The sequence below is a fragment of the Diceros bicornis genome, chromosome 5 (genome assembly GCF_020826845.1).
Source record: "Diceros bicornis minor isolate mBicDic1 chromosome 5, mDicBic1.mat.cur, whole genome shotgun sequence".
In the NCBI taxonomy this organism is placed as follows: domain Eukaryota; kingdom Metazoa; phylum Chordata; class Mammalia; order Perissodactyla; family Rhinocerotidae; genus Diceros; species Diceros bicornis.
Genome location: NC_080744.1, coordinates 67,627,262 through 67,650,978, shown reverse-complemented (window position 1 = coordinate 67,650,978; position 23,717 = coordinate 67,627,262). Strand labels below are relative to the sequence as shown.

Below are 23,717 nucleotides of genomic sequence, written 5' to 3'. Positions count from 1 at the left end.
CAGGCCACCGAAGTGGAGTGAGCCAAACTTAACCACTAGGTCACCAGCGCTGGCTCTGTTTTTTTTAATGTAAAGAAAAAAGTAATATCAGAGATTAGGTGGCCAGAATAAACCAACATTGTAGAATGTTGAAGTAGTTCAGCTTTAGTCTAAGAGCCAATCAGAATCTTTCCCCATGTCTGTCAGGGCCATTCAGAATCTTTCCCTGCTTCTGTCAGAGCCAATCAAAATCTTCTGCATTTACTCAGTGTAAAGTCTATCAGACCTGCTCAAGCATTGCTGGGAAAGACTCTTTCTAAAGGAACACAGGGTTCCCTTGCCTGGCAAGTTTAACACATGCAGTTTTGTCTTTCCACTGGTCTTGTTATCTTACCTACAGTTCAGACCTCAGTTCCTCCACTTACTGTATGATCCTCAGCAAGTGACTTAAGCTCCTTGAGTCCACATTTTCTAAGCTATAAAATGGGATAATACTTCTTACCTGTTCGAAGAACGTACATGTTGGATATGGTACGATAAAGTTGGTGAGGCTACAGGAGGAAACAAGAATGAGGCTTGGAAGGAAGAAGTTTACATTCACAGGTCCCAGACAGGGGATCACTGCATGCCATGCAGGGCCACAGGGCAAGTGCCAGGTTTTGGTCATGTGGCAGAAGCAGGAGCCTTGTGACTTGCTTTGGTCAATAGAATGCATTGGAAGTGACGGTGTGCTAGTTCTGAGCCCAGGCCTCAAGAGACCTTGCACACTTCTATTTTCTCTTGGAATCCTGGCACTACCATGAGACAAAGCCCGCCTAACTTGCTGGAGGATAAACGACCATACGAAACAGAGAGCAGTTGCCCCAATCAAGGCCACCTTAAACCAGGCAGATCCTAGCCAAGCTTCCTCGAGCGATCCAGCCAAGATCAGCCAGGCATAAACCAATCAGTAGAACTATCCAACTAACCCACAGACTAATGAGCTAAGTAAATGGTCGCTATTATAAGCCACTAACTTTTGGGGTAGTTTGTTATACAACAATAAATAATTAACACACTGCGTTAATTTTATTTCCTTGGCTGAACAATAAGCTTCTTCAGGGCAGGCCTATTTCTTTGTTGTCTCCCTCCCAGCTTTTAGCACTGGGGCAGAGCACGTGGTTGGCATGCCCTAAATACTTCTTGATTAATCAGTTCTTCCCTAATAACTTGATTGGTTGGGTGGGTGACTTGGAGCATCTCGTCGTGCCTGTCTGGGCTTACTTCTCTCCTGTTCACACCTCTGTCTGCTCTTTCCTAAGGATTGGATCAGGAGTAAAGAAAGATGTAAGTTTCCCTGTTGGGACTTTTCCTGAGCATCTCTTGGGGGTCCCCCACAAGAATACTCAATCTATTGAAAAAAAAAAACGCAGACTTGTGAAACCGGCCACAGCATTCTTGGGTTTATCACAAAGTTTGTTTAAATGCTTTCACCCTGCATGCAAAATTATTCATTTACTTCACACTTTTCCCGGCACCTCTCTTGAAGGGGAAATGTCAGATATCTCAGGATGTGGCACTGAGGTGAGTGGTAACTGAAGAGGAGAACAAGAGAGTAAAGAGGTAAACAATTTGCAATCTTCACGCCTGGGCTGTGGGGAACAGGCAGAAGTGTTCTAACTCCTAAACATTCTGCACAGTGGTCTGACCCTTGGGGTATGCTTAGAGAGGATACTGGCTTCTAGGTCCCCAGGAGCACACTGAACTCGGAATGGAGCCCATCCTCTGGGCTGTCTGCCAAGATAACCTAGGAGGTTACCCCAAGCAACTCCCTCCCCGCCAACATCCGGGCGTCTGTTTGGTCCAGCTCTGTGCCTGCACGGTGAGATCGCCTCTCCTGAATATTTTAACAGCTGGCTTGCAGGTCCGGGTGAGGAAAACGGGAGCCTCTGCGTCTGCACGCAACCCCTTTGGCTTGCCTAGGAACCTGAGAGATGTGAAGCCGGCATTCCTGAAATGGTTTCAAGCTCCAGGACCGGAGCAAGAAGTGGCAACTCAGTGGCAGCATCTGAAAAGGCCAATTGTTGCAGAGCTGGTCTCTCGGAGTATCCCAGGAGTGGAAGGGGAGGGAGGACACAGAGCCTGAATGGCTGGACCTGGGAGCGGCCTCGCGCCTGAGGCGAGGCTGCTGTCACACCGGCGACAGTTGTTGTCTGTTCTCTTCTTGGGCGTCTTGTCGTCTTTTCGAACAGGCAACACACACCCTCCCCTATTACCCAGCACAGCTCGAGCATCCACTTGTTCTCCGTGTTCAATATCTATCCCCGCGTCATTTTAAAAATGAAAACAATCCTCTCTAGTTTAGACGTAGGGAAAGGAACATGAGAGAGAAGGCCAAGGAAGAGGTGAGGATTACAGGGTGTGGTGGGAGGGGTGTAGCAGGGGAGAGGGCATTGCACTGGGGGACAGAGATTTGTTGCTGTGTCTGGGTGGGCCACACACTCCTGGTGACCCTTCTAGGCGTCATCTGCTGCGGTGGGCTCCCTGTGTCATGCCTAAGTTGATTTCACCAAAATGAGCTAGAAAAGAAAGGCAATTCTCAGATGATTTCAGCCGAAATGCAAAGCTACCCTTGACAAATCTGGATTCATTTATGTGGGGAGTTCTTGTGTGATGGGATGGGGAAATTGCAACAAGTTGATGGTGAGGCACGTTTCTGTGAGATAAATCCCATTTTCCCATTGACTTCCATGATAAAATTGATGGAGTCTACTGATGGAGAGAGTTTCTGTTCTGGCAAGCAAAAATAATTGTGATAATAATGCTAACAATGTGAGAACTAATTTTTTTTTTTTTCCCGAGGAAGATCAGCCCTGAGCTAACATCCATGCCAATCCTCCTCTTTTTTGCTGAGGAAGACCGGTCTGAGCTAACATCTATTACCAATCCTCCTCCTTTTTTCCCCCAAAATCCCAGCAGATAGTTGTATGTCATAGTTGCACACCCTTCTAGTTGCTGTATGTGGGACGCCGCCTCAGCATGGCCGGAGAAGCGGTGCCTCGGTGTGCGCCTGGGATCTGAACCCCGGACGCCAGTAGCGGAGCGGGCACACTTAACTGCTAAGCCACTGGCCGGCCCATCCTGTTCCATTTATTAAACTGGGAATTTTGTCACTCTGTGGGGCACTTGAGCTTACTAATGGCATCTGGGTTCTCAGTGTCCTGATCTGTTTCTAAATCCTGAATTCTGCCCTTTTGTATTACTCACTCTGCTCAGGCACACGGAGAACTGCTGCAAACTCCCCTTTTTGTGGGTAGAAGCAGGAAGTAACTCTCTGATTGGGATCCAAGTTGTAAAAATGGATTTCCCCACTGATTGCCAGTGTGCATGAAATTATAAAATTTCAATAGCTTTAACACACACTTTTCTACGTAAACAACCATTCTGGACGGCCAGCTCTTTTGGTGTAGCGGGAGTGAACTTTCTCTAGGGTAGGCGGCTGGAGAGGCTGATGGAATGTCCCTAAGGAGGTTCATCTCAGGACTCTCTGAAAAATTTTAAAAAGTGTTTAAAAATTTTAAATTATACATAATCTTTGTAAAAAATCAAAAAGTGCAGAAGTATATATAGTAAAAAGTGAAAATCTTCACATGCTCCCATACTCCCATGCCATACCTTTCGCCCAAGATATCTACAGTACACAGTTTAGAGGGTATCCTTTCTAGACCTTTCTCCACACATTTACACAGGTAGGTTTTTTTGTTTGTTTGTGGAGCGTCACATATGTGGCTTGTTTCCACACAAATGAGATTGTAACATACATCTTCTTCTGTGACCTACTTTTTTATACTTTCCTTGGAGCTCCTTTGAAGTCAGTAGCTCTTCACCAACTTTTTAACATCTGATTAACATTCTGTTGTTGATTAATGTGCTTAAGGTTCCCAAAGTGAGTTGCTATTAACAAACCAGGAAGGTTACTTTTGGTTTTGTTGAGATGAGGTCTTAGCCAGTTAGCTGATTTTTTTTTCCCCAAGAACCGTTTGAAATCTATGAATCCCTTTCTTTTACTAACTTTCCTTACTAATTATGCTTTATTTCCACAATAGTCATTTGCAATTACAATTTGATCTTACAGTTTACTATTACAATGGTCATTGTTAAATGTTATCTCATAGTGCCTCACACATGTGCCACAAACAAACACCACTGCACTTTCAGTGTAATGTTGTTCAACTTCTCCCTGGCTGCTCTATGGCTTGGTGTGTTCCTGGTTTAACCATTTCATACCTAATATTTTTTGAGGTATATTGGCACACCAAACAAGGCTGCACTGGCTTTCGTAAAGCTGGACTTTGGTCAGCTACTTGTGTTTAAATATTTGTTACTTTTTAAAAAAAACTTTTTATTATGGTGACTTTTGAACATACACAAAAGTAGACAGGATAATAGCATAATAAATCCCTATATACTATCATCCAGTCCCAACCACCACCAACCCATGGCCAGTCATGTTGCAGCAACACCCCGTTGACACCCTCATATTATTTCCAAGCAGACATCATATGATTTCATCAGTAAATATTTCAGTATGTATTTCAGAAAGCATTTTTTTTTTTGGTGAGGAAGATTGGCCTTGAGCTAAGGTACGTTACCAATCTTCCTCTTCTTGCTGAGGAAGATTAGCCCTGAGCTACCATCTGTGCCCGTCTTCCTCTATTTTATATATGGGACGCCGCCACAGCATGGCTTGATTATCGGAGTGTGGGTCTGCGCCTGGGACTGAACTAGCGAACCCTGGGCCCTTGAAGCAGAGAGCACGATCTTAACCACTATACCACCTGGCAGCCCCCTTGAAAGGGCTTTTAAGAAACAAGACTATGCTTAAAAATCAGTAATTCCTTAATATCATTACATATCCAGGGTATTTGAACTCCTAATTGTCTAATAAGTGTCAAAAACGTCACTTACAGTATTAAAACATCTGGATCCCATCAAGAGCCACATATTGTGATTGGTTGTCTTTTAAGGCTCATGTCTCATGTAAACTATATAGGTTTACCTTCTCTTTGTTCTCTCTTGAAATTTGTTGAAAAATCCAGCTTGTTGGTCCTGCAGAATTTCTCACAGTCTGGATTTTGCTGACTGTATCTCTATAGGGTCATTTAATATGTTTCTTTGTCCAAAGTATTTCCTGTAAATTGGTAGTTGAATCTAGAGGTTTGTTCAGCTTCAGATTTGATTGGGGGAGGGGCAAGTTTACTTCATATATAGTCTTGTGTTCTTCCATCAGGAAGCACTTTGGTTCTTTCTCTTTTCCTGGTGTTACTAGCCATTGATGTTCAATGCCTAGATCCTTTGGTTCATTGGAGGTAGCAAAATGATATTCTATTGTTTCTTCTTCACTTATTAGCTGGAATACTTTTTCAAAGAGAAACTTTGCCTCCTCTATTTTTTGTTACTCAGTAGTACAGAGAGCATAAGAAAGGCAGGCTATATGCTGATTCTTTCCCTTCACTTATCAGTTTTCAAATAACGTGCTGGTTTCTAGCATCCTCCAACAATGACCTATCGTGGTTTCTTTTAATATTGTCTCATTTTTCCTATACTGCAACAAGTACAACTAATTAATAAAAAGCGGGGAAAACGAGATTTCATACATTTTCTGATAGAGAAAATGTTGCAATCTAGTTTAAAAAATTATTTTTAATTTACATACAGTAAAATTCAGTCGTTGTGGCATACATTTCTATGAGTTTCCCAAATGCATACACTCAAGATTCAGTTCTATCACCCCACCCCACCCGCAAATTCCCTTGTGTTACCCCTTTGTAGTCAAACTTTCTATACCTCACCCCCAGGCAAACCCTGATGTTTTCTGTCCCAATAGTTTTGCCTTTTCCAGAATGTCATACAAATAGAATTATACAGTATATAGCTTTTGAGTCTGGCTTTCACGTAGCGTAATGCATTTGAGATCCATCCACTTTGTTGCATGCATTAATTTGTTCATTTTTATTGTTTGTTGGATCTACTACAGCTTGTTTATCTATTCCCCAGTTGAGGAACACTTAAGTTGTTTCCAATTTTTGGCGATTATGAGTAAAGCTGACATATATATTCGTGTACCAGTTTTTATATGAATATAGGTTCTAATTTCACTTGAGTAAAATAAGTAGGAGAGTGCCAGGTGTATGGTTAAGAATGTCTCTAATTAAGTTTTCTTAAATTATCATTAGTGATGCACAGACTTTAATATATTTGATGAATTTCTATTGTTCTCATCCATGCTCAAATAGTGCTACTTTTGACCAGTGGGAGCCTCTTCAAGTTGGCTTCTGAGCTCTTTTAACAAAAACCTAGTAGTCTTTGATAGCTTCTTTGCTTTCTTGTACCACAAGATGTTGCAGGCATATGGTGTGTATTTCTTGTCCCAACTAGTGTTTAACACATAGAGGGTCAATCCGTATAGCTGGTGGTTGTAGCAAAGACAAGGTGTTTGGAACAAAGTTACAGCATGACTCCTCTCCTTCCCTAGTTCTGTAAGATGCTGATGTTTAATTTGAATTTGTTGTGTAATTAATGAACACCTCGAGTTCTAGATTCTGCTGAGAGAACATACCTCTTGTGTAAAACTGGATACGCATTAGTGTAGGATCCATCAGAGCCCAGGGAAAAAGGCAAGAAAGGAAAGAACTAAATTAGGCTTTGGAGGAGCGAACCTTGTCAATCTGTGTGTGTGACTTGGGCATGGGGTGGTGGCGGGAGGCTTGGGGAGGGAATGGTGGTGCTAGCAGGCTTTTCCATCTAACGTTAAGCAAAGGGCTTGCTGTGGCTCCAAAAGTATGGTTTTCTAGCCACCAGCGTCGGAAGTCCCTGAGGACCTTATTACAATACAGGTTCCCGGATGCTACCCTAGGCTTACTGACTCAGACTATCTGAGAGAGAGGCCTAGAATGTGTATTTTTAAGAACCTTTGCCGGATGCCACTGGCTTGTGGTTTCTGAAAGAACTTAATGAGAGCAACTTTTCTGTGCTCAGGTCTGGAAACAATCCCCTTCTCAGAGAGAATCTTTGAGGTTCTCAGATGACCAGCCCTACAGAAAGAAGAATAGAGACACAGTTTAGAGACAACAATGTTCTTTCGGATTCTGAATGTATTTGCCACTCCTTGTAGGCCAAATGAGAGACTCAGTAATGCTTAAAAGCACTAAAAGACTCAAAAGACTGGGTGATTGATCCTTCCGTGAGGTCAAAGTCCAAAAACAATACAGCGGAATTCTCCAAGCAGAGCAATTCACTAGTGGAATTAAGGCAGTTGTTGCTCTCTTTTTGAAAGTTTAATGGCTGAATACTAGGACTGCTGATCTGACTAGAGCTTTCCAGTTTGAGCTCTGGGGAAAGTCTATGTAGGGGGTCTTAGGACAATCCTTTCATTCATTCCACAGACATTTATTTTAGCGCCTACTATTTGGCAGTCACTGTGCAAGGTGATATTGATGTAAGGGTAGGCATTACATCCAACTGACCTCTGGGGCTACAGCAGTGCTTGCAGCAAACAACCACACGATGGAAGACTGATTCTCCTGTGAGTTTAAAAAATCATTTAGAGTGGACTATAGAAGCCTAACCAAAGGAAGGCACAAGAGTATCATCCACCTTTTTTAGGAATAGCAGCCATGTTCAGGTGCACATTATCGCATTTAATTTCACAGCAACTGTGTTAGCTATTATCTCCAGAGTTGCACAGCTTGTTTGTTAAAAAAAAAAAAAGGTAGAGCTAGGATTCAACCCTGAGTCTGATACACCAATGGCACCCAAACCTGCGGTGTGCAAAGAATTGGCTGGAAAGAACCTTTAAAATAATAGATGCCAGGGCCCCTGCAGACCTACTAAAACTGAATTTCTGTTGATGGGGGAAGGGAGGGGAGAGGCCCTAGAAAGAGGAAATTTTATAAAGTTCCTCAACTGATTTTGTAGAGCCAAGTTTGGAACCACTGCCCTACTGTATGCTGCCTGCCCAAGCAGTGGTTCCCAAAGCAGGCTTCAAGATGACCTTGGAAATTTTAGGCTCTAAAATTCCTCATTACACTCAGAGTTGGCCATAAACGCCTGCTTTTTTCAAAATCAAGACTCTAAACTGCCATGGGGAGGAGAGTGGCGCTTTCCCGCGTAGCGAGTACCGGGAGGAGGGCAGTCAAGCACAAACTGGCTGACACTAACCCGAGATGCGCTGAAGCTGAGAAACTTGGAAGATCAACCACGAAGAGAATTTCTTGTTTCCTTTATTCCGTCGCGGGAGCCTACTTATTGCGTCCCCCAGATGCAAATGATCAAGGTTGGTGTCCACGTCACCAGCCCTCCGCCACAAAATCCTCCGCTCTTGTCCGGCGACTAGCGCAAGGGGAGTGGAGGAAAAGCCGCAGCTTCTCATCAAGACCGCAAGAGACAGCGGAGGCCCCCAGGAATCTGGGCGGGGGAGGGAGGCAGGACCTCAACTCCAACCAGCACTCCACCCGATATAAAGAGGCGGGGCACGCAAAATAGCCGCCGGGGCGCGGTTCTGGAAGGCTGCAAGGCTGGCCCTAGCCCAGTTCTCCCAAGCTTTCAAATTTCCCGGGCGCCCCGCCCCTCCACGGCCCGCCCTCGGGTGTCCACGGCGTCGCGCCGGAAGTGACCTCACGACGGTGGCGTGGAGACGCGGGGCGCTTCCGGCGGCGGGGGCCGTGGCTGTGGGGGTTGGTGTGGAGAACCCCCTCAGCCTCTGGGTGTTTTCGAGGTGCGGGGGCGGCCTGGTGCGGTGTGCGCAGGAGGAGCAGGGCAGACGGCGTGGAGGTGGGAGTGAGGGGAGGCGGCTGGTCTGTGGGCGCTCGCGGAGGGGGCTTCCGGGGTTGCCAGGCTGCTTGGCTTTTAGGCTTCGGGGTTGCAGGCCTTGTAGAGCCTTACAGAGGCGGGCGCGAGCTGCGGGCCGCGTCGGGTGCGCAGGCGGCCAGGTACTGGGGGTGCGGCAGGCCTGTGGTTTGTGATGCGAGGCCGAGGCCGGCGGGATTCTAAATAGTCTGGGAATTGTGTGAGACCTGAGGCATGAGCGGCCTAGGCTCTTGGTTCAGTCTGGTTGGTGGCTGCTGCAGCTCGCGCACTCACTGCTGCATGCTCAGTTTCCTTTTGCACGGTGGAGTAGGGTGGCAGGGAAGAGCGCGAGTGCCACATCCGTGACTGATGGCTTGAGGACAGAGGTGAACTGGGGTGTGAGAGGCAAGAGTGGCAGAGAAATGAATGATACCTGCTCGAGCGCAGCTAATGCTGAATCCTGGGAAATTCCGCTTGATTTCTTTCCTGCTGTTGATGTAAATCTGAGCTCTTCTTATCAGTACTCTGTGTGTGATATTGATTGAATTTATCAATAATTGACTTGTTGACTGGTTAAAGTGTTTTGGTGTGTGGGAGGCATAGTGCTTGGCCAGTTGGGTTTCAATAAAATCTCGTCATTTTGGAGCTAGGAGTCCTAACAGTCCTCTCCTGTGGTTACAGACGAAGAACTCGAGGCACAGAATGGTTTTTGTTTTCTTCCCTAGCCACAGAATAAACTGATTTCAGTCGGCTGTCTATCAAGTATGTCTTAATCCCATTAAAACATAAGTGACTGTCAGTGAGCAGATCAGTATTGCAACTGGAAACCTGATGAGGTGGATTCTAGTCTTGTTTTTTAATGAATGGCAATTTAAGTATACTGAGCACAAAATTCCTGTTTGTTTCTCTAGTGTAAGGTGAAGGTGGTTACAAATAACATAACTTTTTGATTACTAAGAATCTTTTTGGTGGAGCTTCCTTGTCGGCCCTACCCGACAAGGAAGTTGTGGAACTAGCAAGGTGTTTCTCAAACTTTTTTGACCTGTGACCCACAGTTAGGTACCTTTTATGTTGTGACTCAATGTGCCCCCTGCATGCACAGTGTGTGTGTAGGCACACACACGCAGGAAATAAAAGTTTACCCTTTCTACGTATGATGCCCTTTGAAACATTTTCTATTTCATTAAGAGAAAAAAGTTGATTGCAGCTTACTGAATTGACTGTCCGTAATGGGTCTGACAGCTAAAGATCTTTAGTTTGACAAACATTAGACTAGAAAATGTTTAAGATCCTTGAGATTCCTGAGATTTGGTAATTAATGCAAAGTGGAAAATATGTCATTTTTCTGTTCTTATCAGCCAGAGGAGCAGGGTTACTAGTTCTTCTATATTGAGCCAGAACAGGACAGGACATCCAAATGCGTATCCCAAAGGAGTATAGTAACCATAGTGACAGTGTGTCAGAATTTTAGTAAGGCATTTGTTAAGTCTTTTATGATGACCTGTTCGGTTAGATGGGGGCAGTTTCCAGGTTGTGGTAAAACTAGATGGAATCATAAGCATCTGTGTCTGGAGGGGTTTAATTTATAGACATAATTGACAGCTGGGATTCTGGTAATCTCCGTTGAGGCTCGATCACTTTCTTTGTACACAATGTGTATTTGAAGCCTTACCTGGAGGGTATGCGTATCAAATTTGTTGCCTTTATGAATTGAAGAGAGAAAGTATCATCTGGTTAATCTCAAGATTTGCCCAGTGCAGTTTAATGAAATGGAAGGACCATATAAACATGAGGAATTTCACTTGGGTCCAAAAATTCAATCATACCAGTTAATAAAGGTACAGATGTGACTTAGTTGGGGTTCATGTAATGAAAATATGTGGAGTCTGTCATCTGAATCAGTGGTGTGGTTAGGCTGTGAGAGTAACTGATGTGACCTGCAGTAGTAGATTGCATTAGGAAAATGTAAAGTCTAGAATAATTGCATCACTTGACCCCTGCACTGGGTGGCTCACACCTGAAATATTAGGTTTGGGTCTGGGTACTCTACAAAAGTAGATTAATTTGGGGGTGGAAGTTAAAAGGACTCGGAATTTGTTAAATGTTTTAAAAAGTAATTTTCTATTGGCTGGCGGAAGATATGGTGGAGTTGCTTCGGCATGAGTGATTCTTTCTCCCCTTGTCATTTCAGGTATATTCAGGGTCAGTAATCGTAAAACATTTTTGCTTGAGAGTGTCCAAAACGTTGGAAAATCTGTGTATCTCTTACACACTTTTAAGTTGGCATCTGAAATTTTTCATCAGAAATTTAAGTAGTTTAAATATTCAATTTAGGGCCGGCCCCGTGGCTTAGCGGTTAAGTGCGCGCGGGTTAAGTGCGCGCGCTCCGCTGCTGGCCGCCCGGGTTTGGATCCCGGGCGTGCACTGACGCACCGCTTCTCCAGCCATGCTGAGGCCGCATCCCACATAGAGCAACTAGAAGGATGTGCAACTATGACATACAACTATCTACTGGGGCTTTGGGGGGATAAAAATATATATATTTAATTTAAAATAGTTTAGGATGTAATTCCTGACCTGTTGTAAGTATTGACTTTTTAAAAATACAAAGTTATCTAAATACAATAGCAGTGTGATGTTTTTAAAATATACCAATAACCTTTTTTATATTAAAATAACTCTAAGATGTGTATATATATAAATGCTATGTTATATTGCTTGATTTTCTGGTGTTAAGCTAATCTTGTGTTCATGGAGTGAACCCCACTTAGTTATGGTGTATAATACTTTTTATATGTTGCTGAATTCAATTTGCTAATATTTTGTTAAGAATTTTTGTGTCTGTATTCATAAGGGTTATTGGTCTGAGGTTTTCCTTTCTTATGATGTCTTTGGCCTTAGTATCAGAGTAATACTACCCTCATATAATGAGTTGGAAAATGTTCCTCTTCATTTTTCTGAAACAGTTTGTGTAGGATTGTTAATTATTTCTTTCTATATGTTGGATAGAATTTACCAGGGAAGTCCTCTGGGGCCTGGGCTTTTCTTTGTTTGAAGATTAACTACTATTCAGTTTCTTTCTTTTTTTTTTTCCGATTTCTTTATCTGTTTACTTGATATAGGTCTATCCAGATTTTCTGTTACTTCTGAGTCAGTTTTGGTAATTTGTTTGGTCTGGAATTTTGTCCATTTCATATTATTTAAACTTGTATCCATTCTACTTTTCCCACAGAATTTTATCCTAAAGCAGGAGTCAGCAAACTTTTTCTGTAAAGGACCAGATGGTAGTATTGGTGGGCCATGTAGTCTCTATCATAACTACTCAACTCATTGTAGTGTGAAAACAGCCATATACAATAAGCAAACAGCTGAGCATGGTTGTGCTCCAATAAAACTTGATTGATAGTGGGCCAAATTTGGCCCATGGGCTGTAGTTTTCTGACCCCTGTCCTAACATAATAAATTTTGTGGTTGAAAATTTTTTACTGATAATCCAGTTATCTGGGCAGATCAGGTTTATGAGAGTAGTATAGAAATTGATTCCCTTGCTTGCATGTCTTTATGTGCCCCTAGGGATATGTGTATTCTGGTTTGAAGATTGGGACTTCATTTCCAAGATGTTGTAGAGGTAATTCAGGCATTTCTTTAGTTTTGTTTGGGTGAGAAGGGAGGCGGCCCTCACAGTATGATTTTCTAGGGCCATAACTCAAGTCTCCTATCTGGCCAGTATTCTTTCTGCTAAAAGGAGACATTTGAAATAAAATTAATTATATGGTAGAACCTGTATAGATTATCTCATTTAATCCTCACAATGGTTCTGTGAGCTGGTGGTATAATTGATATAATTCCCGTTTTATATTTGAGGCAATGGAGAGTCAGGTTAGGATGATTTCCCCGGGTCGTAGTGCTGGTAAGTGGTGAAGTCCAGAAGTGAACCAGGGCCTGTGATGTCCGAATTCAGAAGTCCATGCCCTTTTCACTCTGCTGCGTTTTATGGAAGATAGGGAGTTAGTATTAGGATTGTATTAGATGTTTTCTAAGATCTCGCTCGTTCCCAAGATTTTGGTTCTATAGACACCTTTCCAGATAGATGTGTGGGAAAATACCTAGTTTTTCAGAAATGCATAACTAACCACTGACTTATTCACAGCTGTTGATTATAATTGTCCTTAGCCGATCAAGGTGTTGCTCCTTGGATCTGAATGCTGTGCTTCTGTCTGATGTGACAGCTGAGATGGAACTCAGTAGGTCTGTAATTGGCAAGTTGTTTATGTGTAGTTTATGGATCATTTTGGCAACTGCCTCAGTGGCATATGGGTGGAAGACCGTTTAGGGCTACTTGACTTTGTTATCCAAAACCTTAGAAGAGAAATGCTACAGTCAAGTCTCATACTTAGTGTGCAATTTGGTAGTCTGGAAAGCCTGATAGTGCAGCATTTGAGCAAAATAGTCTCACATCTACTCTGACTTCCTATGTAATATGCCCAGCATAAATGAGTACATTTGTCCACCACAAAGACATATTCAAAAATGTTTACATCTTTATTCATAGTAGCCCCCAAACTGGAAATAACCCAACTGTCTATCAACAGTAGAATGGATAAATACATTGAGGCACAGCTATGTAATAGAATACTACATAGCCATGAGAAAGAATGAACTATTGCTACATGCAGCAACAAGGATGAATCTCACAGGTGTAACATTGAGCAAAAGAAGCCAAACACTTTAAAAGAGAACCTTTATGATTCTATTTATATGAAGTTTAAAAACAGTCTAAGCTGATCTTTCGTGGTAGATAACAGAATAATGGCTACCATTGTGGGGACACAGTGGAACCTTCTGGGGTGTTTGAAATATCCTGTGTCTTGACTTGGGTGGTGATTATATGGGGGAATTCATATGTAAAAATTCATTGAGCTGTACACTTAAAATATGTAGACTTCCTGTGTATGTTATACCTTGATAGAAAAGTAGAAAATAAAAGGCATCAAAGGTTGGTCTCACCTTGTACCTCCTAGATCTCCTGCTTCAGCTGTAGCTCTTCTTTTGACATGGTGTTAGCCGTATAATTGATAAAGCCTCTTTCCTTAGTGTATTCATCTGATTAGGAACCCAGATGGTGGCATTCCTCTTGTTTTAGATTTACTGTTTTCAGTTAATAAAGGAGTTTTCTTTCTTTCTTTTTTTTTTTTTTTGGTGAAGATTGGCCCTGAGCTAACATCTGTTGCCAATCTTTTTTTCTTTTTTCTCCCCAAAGCCCCAGTACATAGTTGTATATCCCAGTTGCAGGTCCTTTTAGATCTTCTATGTGGGACGCTGCCTCAGCATGGCTTGATGAGTGGTGAGTAGGTCTGCGCCCAGGATCTGAACTGGCGAACCCCGGCGAAACACGCAAACTTAACCACTAAGCCGCAAGGCCAGCCCCAGGAGTTTTCTTTATACGGTAAACTTATGTGATGAGTTTTGAATAATGCATTAATGTTGTATTTTACATAGAAGGAGGTTTCTGATAATAAAAGGAAAGGGCAGTTTGTTACATTGAGTGGTTTCTTTTTAAAAAGTTTCTATTTGCATAGCACTAAATAGAAAAATACATACTTGTAAACAAGCAATCCAATTTTAAAATTATTAAAAATTCTACTCAGTTATTAACATAATATAAACTTGAATGTACGACATCACTGTCTTAAAGATACATGTTGAATGAAGAAGTAAAACTCTTTTCACCTCTGATTAATTTCTGGTATTTTTAAAATTCTTGTTATTACAGCTTTTCATTCTGAATCTATCTAAAGTAAGCATCAGGGCCGGCCCCGTGGCGTAGCGGTTAAGGGCGCGTGCTCCGCTGCTGGCGGCCCGGGTTCGGATCCCGGGTGCGCACCGCCGCACCGCTTCTCCGGCCGTGCTGAGGCCGCATCCCACATACAGCAACTAGAAGGGTGTGCAGCTATGGCATGCAGCTATGGCATACAACTATCTACTGGCGCTTTGGGGGGAAAATAAATAAATAAAATTATTAAAATAAGCGTCAGAGTAGGATTATGATGGGGTATAAATGATAGGAAAAGAATTTTATACTTTTGTGACATTGAGTAGATGTGGCTGATCAGGAAGGTGGAAATAAACCTCAAGTATGTGTATTTTATGCCTTTTACCATTGTCGGTGTTGTGGAAATTGTGTTGCGTTGGAAATTCACCCGATCTCTTAAATTCTATAGATGTATTGATGATTGTTGCAACTCAGTGATGGATTGTTGCAACTCAGTGATGGATTGATGCAACAGTTCATTATACTGTTCTGTCAACATTTGTGTATGTTTGAAATTTTCTGTATTAAAATGTAAAAAAAAAACTTTTAAGGATGAGCCTGCTAATGCATTGTTTTTTTATTTTCTGTTCTGTCAGCATAGTTTTGTGATACTTGCTCAGATTGCTAGAGAACTACCTGTGTTTGTCTTTAGGCTTTTGTTTCTGAGGGAAAATATTCTTTTCACCACTGGAGTGCTTTTTTGCTCCTTTATATGCTTTTTTGGACTCTATATTTTATGTAGGTATATTTCTGAAATTAATATTTGAAAACAGCTTGAAATGCTATTCTATTTCTTTTCTGTTTTTCGTGGAAAACACTAAGCCAGTATTTCATTTTGTACTTCATACTGTGTGTTATGTTTATACTCATCTGCTATTTCCTGACTTCCTTCTGTGTGTAGAGCAATGCTAGATTTCATGTCTAATATATATATGATTTTGCATAGAGTATGCTTAAAGGATATTTTATTTTTAGAACCATTTCCAAGAAGAGCAAAGGCATTTAGATATATTTAGATACTCTAGATTTTGAGTGATTAACTTCTGTCAGATTTATTATATCTAATTCATTTATTTATTGAATAAATATTTATTAAGCTCCTCTTCCATTCTAGGCACTCTTATTGGCTGAACAAGATAGACATGGTCCCTTGCCCTTGTGAAGCTTACATTCTAGTGGGGTGACACGTGCAACATAAACAAACAAGATAATTCATGTGGTGATTCATTTTGATATCATAACAGAAGGTGAGGTGTTGGAGAGTGATGGGGAGTAGCTACGTTAGACTGGGTAGGCAGGAAAGGCCTCTTTGGGATGGTGACATTTTAGCAGATGCCAGAAAGATAAGATAGAACTAGCCATTCACAGAGCTGGCGAGAGAGTGTTCTGAGAATGCCTGTTGTAGAGTTCTGGAGGGAGCAAGCTTGATGTTTGAGAAACAGTAAGAAGGTCAGTGTGTCTTGACAATAATGGGAAGGGAGTGGTGAGAGATAAAGCTGTAAAGCTTAGAAGAAATCAGATCATGTAGGGCCTATAGTCTGTGCAAAGGAAGTTGGACTTCATTGTAAGTACAGTTGTTAAGCAGGATCGTGACAACCAATTTACATTTTAAAATTTGCTCTGGCTGCTGTGTAGAGAAAGAATTGAAGGGGGAGGGGCAGGAGTGGGAGCAGAGACCGGTTAGGGGATTCTTGCAATCATGAGATGATGGTGGCTTGGACTAGGAAGGCGGTAGTGGAGATGGAGAGAAATGGACCTGTTTTTAAGATGGTGATACTAGGATTTGCTGATGGATTGAATGTATAGGATGAAGGACAGGAAAGAATCAAGGATGACTCTTTTCTTTGGTCTAAGCAACTTGGTGGATGTTGTTGGGCCATTTATTGAGATGGGAATGGCTTGAGAAGGAACAAATTGGGGGATGTTGAGCATGGGGCTGGAGAAATCAAGAATTCTCTTGGACATTTATGAGATGCCTAATAGACATCTTGGTAAACTGCCCTATGTGTGAATTTTCATCTTATGTTTTGTGGAAAACCTTTCTAGGCAATTAATCTTTTCTTATATTGGAGGACTGGCTAAATATTCTGTGGCATTATGTGGTGGTTATGTTGGCTACACATACTTTTCCTCCTTTTTTATTGAGATATAGTTTACGTACAATAAAATGCACAGATGTTAAGTGCCCAATTCAGTGAGTTTTGATAAATGTGTACATCCTTGTAACTAGTGCATAAACAAAGATTACACCGGAAGCCCCTGTGCCCCTTTGTAATCAATTCTTCGCCCTAGAGGCAATCACTTCTGATTTTTCTCCCTATAAAATAGTTTTGCCTCTTGTAGAAATTCTTATAGACTCATATGAGATATACTCATCTTTGTGACTTCTTTCACTCAGTTTTTGAGAATCGTCTATGTTGTAGCATAAGTAGTTTGTTCCTTTTTATTGTTGAGTAGTGTTCCATTATATAATTATACCATAATTGGTTTCCAGTTTTTACTATTGTGAATAAAGCTACTACGTACATTCGTGTACAGGTCTTTTTGTGAATATGTTTTCATTTCTCTTGGTAAATCCTAGGAATGAAATTTTGGATCATAGGTGTGTATAGGTATAAGAAACTGCCAAACTTTTTCCCAAGTGGTTGTATCATTTTCCACTATCAGCAATGTAAGGGAGTTCCAGTTACCCCACATTGTCACACACATTTGGTGTTACTTACCAGTCCTTTTAATTTTAAGCCATTGTAGTGGGTGTAAAATGGTATCTTAACAGTGTGGTTTTTTTTTTCCAATTTGATTTTTTTATTGTGGTAAAATATACATAAAATTTACAATTTTAACTACTTTTAAGTGTACAGTTCAGTAGTAATGAGTACACTAACATTGTGCAACCATTGCTACCATCCATCTCCAGAACTTTTTCATTGTCCCAAACTGAAACTCTGTACCCATTAAACAGTAACTCTTCATAACCTGCTCCCCTCCCCCCTGGCAACCACCATCTACTTTCTGTCTCTTTGAGTTTGGTTACTCTAGGAACCTCATATAAGTGGAATCATACAAGATTTGTCCTTTTGTGTCTGGCTTATTTCACTTAGCATAATGTCTTCAAGGTTCATCTGTGTTACATATCAGAACTTCCTTTTTTTTTTTTTTTTTTTTTTTTGTGAGGAGGATCAGCCCTGAGCTAACATCCGTGCTAATCCTCCTCTTTTTGCTGAGGAAAACCGGCTCTGAGCTAACATCTATTGCCAGTCCTCCTCATTTTTTTTCCCCAAAGCTCCAGTAGATAGTTGTATGTCATAGTTGCACATCCTCCTAGTTGCTGTATGTTGGTCGCGGCCTCAGCATGGCGGGAGAAGTGGTGCATCGGTGTGCGCCCGGGATCCGAACCCAGGCCGCCAGTAGCGGAGCGCGCGTACTTAACCGCTAAGCCACAGGGCCTGCAGAACTTCCTTTTTAAGACCGAGTGATAGTCTATCGTATGTATATACCACATTTTGTTCATTCATCCATCATGGACATTTGGGTTGTCTCATGTTTTAATTTGCATTTACCTGATAATTAATTGATGTTGAACAGCTTTTCATGTTTATTGGCCATTCAGGTAACTTCTTTTGCCTGCTTTAAAAAAATATGTTGTTTTCTTTTCATTGCTGATTTGTAAACATTCCTTGTATATTCTTGATACAAGTCCTTTATCAGATCTAGCTATTGTGACTATTTCCTCCTTGATTATGGCTTACCTTTTCTTTCTTTCTTTTTCTTTTTGTGAGGAAGATTGGCCCTGAGCTAACATCTGTGGCCATCTTCCTCTATTTTGTATATGGGATGCTGCCACAGCATGGTTGATGAGTGATGCGTAGGTCCGCGCCAGGGGTCTGAACCTGTGAACCCTGGGCTGTTGAAACAGAGCGTATGAACTTAATCACTATGCCACCAGGCCGGCCCCTACCTTTTCTGTTTTTTTTCGTCTTGTTTTGTAGTGATTATAATAGAAGAGGGCAGAAACATCTTTTTGCCTTCAGAAGTCTGGAAATTTTCTTGAAGTGCTTGGCTGCCTGGGAGGTAGTCTCCATTGGAATAGGACAAAGTTATATGGAATATATGCCTAAATATTTTGTTACAGTACCATTATTTTAAATGTATGACTGTCTAAACTCATCCAGAGAATGATTTGGTTTCCAAAAAAAATGGCTTGGGGAAAAAAACAGTTTTCTGCTCTGGTATGTTGTAATATAGTAAAATGATGATTTGACTGATTGAGGCTCTATCCTAAGAAAATAATTTAAGATAAGCACTAAATGAAATTGATCATTGCTGCATTAACTATAATTATGAAAAATGGAGTAATCTAAATGCCCAGTGAGAAGAAAACCGTGATATGTGAATGCAGTGAAATAGTATGTACAAATATGTATGTGGAAAATATGCCAGAAACTGACTTTATGCTGTGGTTACAAGTATGTAAAATGTCCACTATAATCTCTTTGTTGCAAATTCCCCATCTGTAAAATGAGATGGTAAAGTAGCTACCTCATAGAATCGTCACAAGGATTAAAGAAAAGAATGCCCTTAAAGTTTTAGCTCGTGCCTGAGGATATGGTAAGTATGTAATAAATGCTAGCTACTGCTGCTGCTGTCATTACACAATACAATGGTATCTGTGTAAAGGCTGTGGGATTATGTGTGTTCCGTTCACCTTTTACTTTCTTAACGGTGATTTTTTTCCCCTCTCCGTTACCTATGATATTAAACCATCACCAAATTCAAAGCACCACCTATAGATAGGTCTTAAATCCATCAGTTTTTCCGTCTCCATTGATTCTGCCTATTCTCACTTACCATCATCTCTCAAGTGGATTGCTCTAATTGCCACCAGCTGGCTTCACTGCATCTTTTTTGCACTTCTTCCAATTTGTATTCTTTAATGGTGACTTTTGATGAGCAGAACTTTAGAATTTTGATGAAATGTAATTCATCAGATTTTTTCTTTTATGATTAGTACTTATTTGTGTTTTGTCTAAGAAATCTTTCCCTACCCCAAGGTCACTACGCTATTTTAGTTTTGTTTTCCTAGTAGCTTTAGTTTTACCTTTTAAGTTTAGTTTATTGCAAATTAATTTTTTTTGTATCTGGTGTGGGATAGGAATAGGTTATTTTTTCTCATGTATTTCTAGTTCTAGCACCATTTATTGAAAAATACTTTGATTTCTCTATTGATTTATCTTGGTACGTTGATCAGAAGTCAGTTGATCAGATGTGTGTGGGTCTATTTCTGGACTCTGTTCTGTTCTGTTGATCTGCTTATCTGTCCTTGCACCCATAGCACACTGATTTCTGTTGCTTTATAGTAAATCTTAAAATAAGGTAGTGTAGAACATCTAACTTTTTCTTTTTCATGATTGTTTTGGCTATTCTGTTTTGCATTTCCATATACATTTTAGAAGCATTTTTTCAGTTTCTCCAAAAAGGCCAGCTGGGATTTTTATTGATATTTGTATTTGATCTGTAGATCAGTTTGGAGACTTGACAACATTAAGCTCTTCAATCCATGAATGTGGTACATCACTCCGTTATTTAAATCTTCTTTTAATTTTTCTCAGTCTTTTGTAGTTTGCATTGTGAGCTCCTGCACATTTTTCATTAGATTTATTCCTAAGTATTTGATGTTTTTTTAGTACAGTTATACATTGCTAAACTACAGGGATACATTCTGAGAAATGTGTCAGGTGATTTCATTGTGCAAACATCACAGAGTGTACTTACACAAACCTAGATGGTGTAGCCTACTGCACACCCAGGCTGTATGGTACTAATCTTATGGAACCACTGTCATATATGTGGTCTGTTGTTGACTGAAACATTGTTATGGGACATGTGACTGTGCTATTATAAATAGTATTTTAAAATTGCATTTTCAGGTGTTCATTGCTATTGTATGGAATCCGGTTATTTATTTCGTATTGAGAATGTATCCTGTGACCTTGCTAAGTTCACTTGTTCTAGTAGATTTTTTTTTTTTGGTACATTCCTTAGAGTTTTCTACGTACAGTCAATCATATAGTTTACAAATAAAGACAGTTTTACTTCTTCCTTTCCAATATTTATGCTTTTTCTTTTTTTTTGTTTTGCATTGATTAGGATGTACAATATAGTGTTGAACAGAGGTAGAAGTGGTGAGAGTGGATGTCCTTGCCTTGTCCCCTTCTTAAGGAGAAAAGATTAATTATTTCACCATTAATATGATGTTAAGTGTAATTGTTTTGTAGATACAACCCCCCCTTTTTTTTTGAGGAAGATTGGCCCTGCACTAACATCTGTTGCCAATCTTCCTCTTTTTTCTTTTGTCTTCCCAAAGCCGCAGTACATAGTTGCGTATCATAGTTGTAGAGTTGTAGCTCTTCTCTGTGGGGCACTTAGCATGGCTTGATGAGCAGTGAGTAGGTCCGTGCCCAGGATCCAAACCAGCGAACCCCAGGCCGCTGAAGCAGAACACGCGGACCTAACTGCTATGCCACTGGGCCAGCCCCACCACCCCACCCCTCCGTTTTGATGTCATGAATGGATGTTGAATTTTGTAAAATTATCTTTCTGCATGTATTGATATGATTATACATGATTTTTTCGTTTATTTTGTTAACGTAGTAAAAGACATTGATTTTTTAAAATTGAGTTTGTAGATTCATATGCACTTGTAAGAAATAATACAAAAAGAGATTCTGTATACCCTACCTGATTTTCCCCATTGGTAACATCTTAAAACTGTAGTACAATATCACTGCCAGGATATTGACATTGATATGGTCAAGATACCAAACATTTCTGTTACTACAGGGGTCCCTCATGTTGCCCTTTTATAGCCATACCCATTTCCCTCCTGCCTCCACCCCTTTCCTAACCCTTGGGAACCACTAATGTCGTCTCCATTTCTATAGTTTGTCATTTCAAGAATGTTACTCAAATGGAATCATGCAGAGTGTAACCTTTTGGGGTTGGCTTTTTTCACTTTTTCTCCATGATATGAATGTACCACAGTTTGTTTAACCATTCACCCATTGAAGATCATCTGAGTTTTCAGTTTTGGGCTATTAGGAGTAAACCTGATATAAACATTCATGTATAGGTTTTTGTCGTGAACTTAAGTCTTACTTTTTCTGAGATAAATGACCACTAGTGCAATTACTGGGTCGTGTAGTAGTTGCATGTTTAGATTTTTTTATAGATTGCCAAATTGTTTTCCAGAATGGCTGCACCATCTAAGATTCTCATCAGCAATATATGAGTAATTTAGTTTTTCCACATCCTTGCCAGCACTTGGTGTTGTCACTGTTTTTTATTTTAGCCATTCTGGTGGGTGTGTAGTGATATCTCATTGTAGTTGTAATTTGCATTTCCCCAATGGTTAATGATGTTGAACAACTTTTCATGTGCTGTAAATGTTCTTTTCATGCCATCTCTATATGTTCTTTGTTGAAATGTCTTGTCATCTCTTTTGCACATTTTTGATTGGATTTTTTTTTTTTACTATTGGGTTTTGAAGGTTCTTTATATATTTTAGATACTAGTCCTTTGTCTTTTTCAGGTATGTGGTTTGTAAATATTTTCTCCCAATCTGTAATTTGTCTTTTTTATCCTTCTAACAAGTTCTTTTGCAGAACAAAAGTTTTTAATTTTCAAGAAGTCCAATTGATCAGTTTCTCTTTTTATGGATTGTGCTTTTGGCATCAAATCTGAGAACTCTTTGCTTTACTCTAGATCCCAAAGGTCTCCTAAAAGTTTTATAGTTGGACGTTTTACATCTCAGTGCATGATCCATTTTGAGTAAATGTTTTAAGTTATGAGACTTAGATTAAGGTTCCTTTTTTACTGATGGATATCCATTTGCTCCAGCATCATTTGTTGTAAAAGCTATGTTACCATATTGAATTACTTTTGCACCTTGTCAAAAATCAGTGCAGCATATTTGTGTGGATCTATTTCTGGGTTTTCTATTCTGTTCTGTTGATCTGTGTGTCTGTCCTCCCACCAATAACACATAATCTTGATTGCTATACCTATATATTAAGTCTTGAAATTGAGTAGACTGATTCCTCCCATTTTCTTGAGAAAATTGGTTTAGCTATTTTATTCCTTTGCCTTTCCATGTAAATTTTAGGATAATCTTATCTATATTAACAAAAAATCTTGCTAGGATTTTGATAGGAATTGCATTAATCCTGTATACTAATTTGGGAAGAATCAACATACTATGTTGAGTCTGAATCCATGAACATGATATGTTTCTCCATTTATATTTTTGATTTTTTTTTTTTGGTGAGGAAGATTGTCTCTACGCTAACATCTTTTGCCAGTCTTCCTCATTTTTTGCTTGAGGAAGATTAGCCCTGAGCTGACATCTGTGCCAGTCTTCCTCTATTTTGTATGTGGGTTGCCGCCACAACATGGCTTGATGAGTGGTGTAGGTCCAAGCCTGGGATCCGAACCCATGAACCCAGGCTGCCAAAGCAGAGTGTGCCAGACTTAACCACTATGCCATGGGGCCGGCCCCAGTGTTTTTGATTTTTTCATTAGCATTGTATAGTTTTCAGCATACAAATACTGTACACGTTTTGTTGGATTTACACCTAGTATTTTTTGAGCAATTTTAAATGGGATTGCATTTTAAATTTCAGTGTCCATGTGTTCATTACTAGTATATTAAAGTATGATGGAGTTTTGTATGTTTATCTTGTATCTGGTACCTTGCTGATCTAACTTATTAGTTCTAAGAGTTTGTTTTGTAGATCTTTGGGATTTGCTATGTAGACAATCATGTCATCTGCAAATAGAGACAGTTTATTTTTCCTTTCTAATCTATGTGCCTTTTATTTCCTTTTCTTGCCATATTGCAAGAACTTCCAGTGCTATGTTGAATAAGCTTGGTGAGAGTGGACATTTTTGCCTTGGTCCTGATCTTAGGGGGAAAGTATTCAGTCTTTCACCATTAAGCATAATGTTAGTTGTAAAGTTTTTTGTAGATATTCTTTATCAAATTGATAAAATTGTTTTTCTGACAGTTTTTATCATTAGTAGGTGTTGAATTTTGTCTAATGCT

At 40.4% G+C, this 23,717-nt stretch overlaps 1 protein-coding gene across 2 annotated transcripts in view; it reads left to right on the top strand.

Moving 5' to 3' along the window:
• Positions 1-8,656: 8,656 nt before the first annotated feature.
• The window catches only part of EDC3 (enhancer of mRNA decapping 3), a 57,328-nt gene continuing 42,267 nt past the window's right edge, over positions 8,657-23,717 (top strand). Inside the window, exon 1 of one of the 2 annotated variants that reach the window (XM_058542072.1) lies at positions 8,657-8,734. The gene's annotated coding sequence lies outside the window, so the exon portion shown is untranslated. Of the gene's footprint in view, positions 8,791-23,717 lie in introns of both variants that reach the window. The other variant, XM_058542071.1, reaches the window with a different exon arrangement.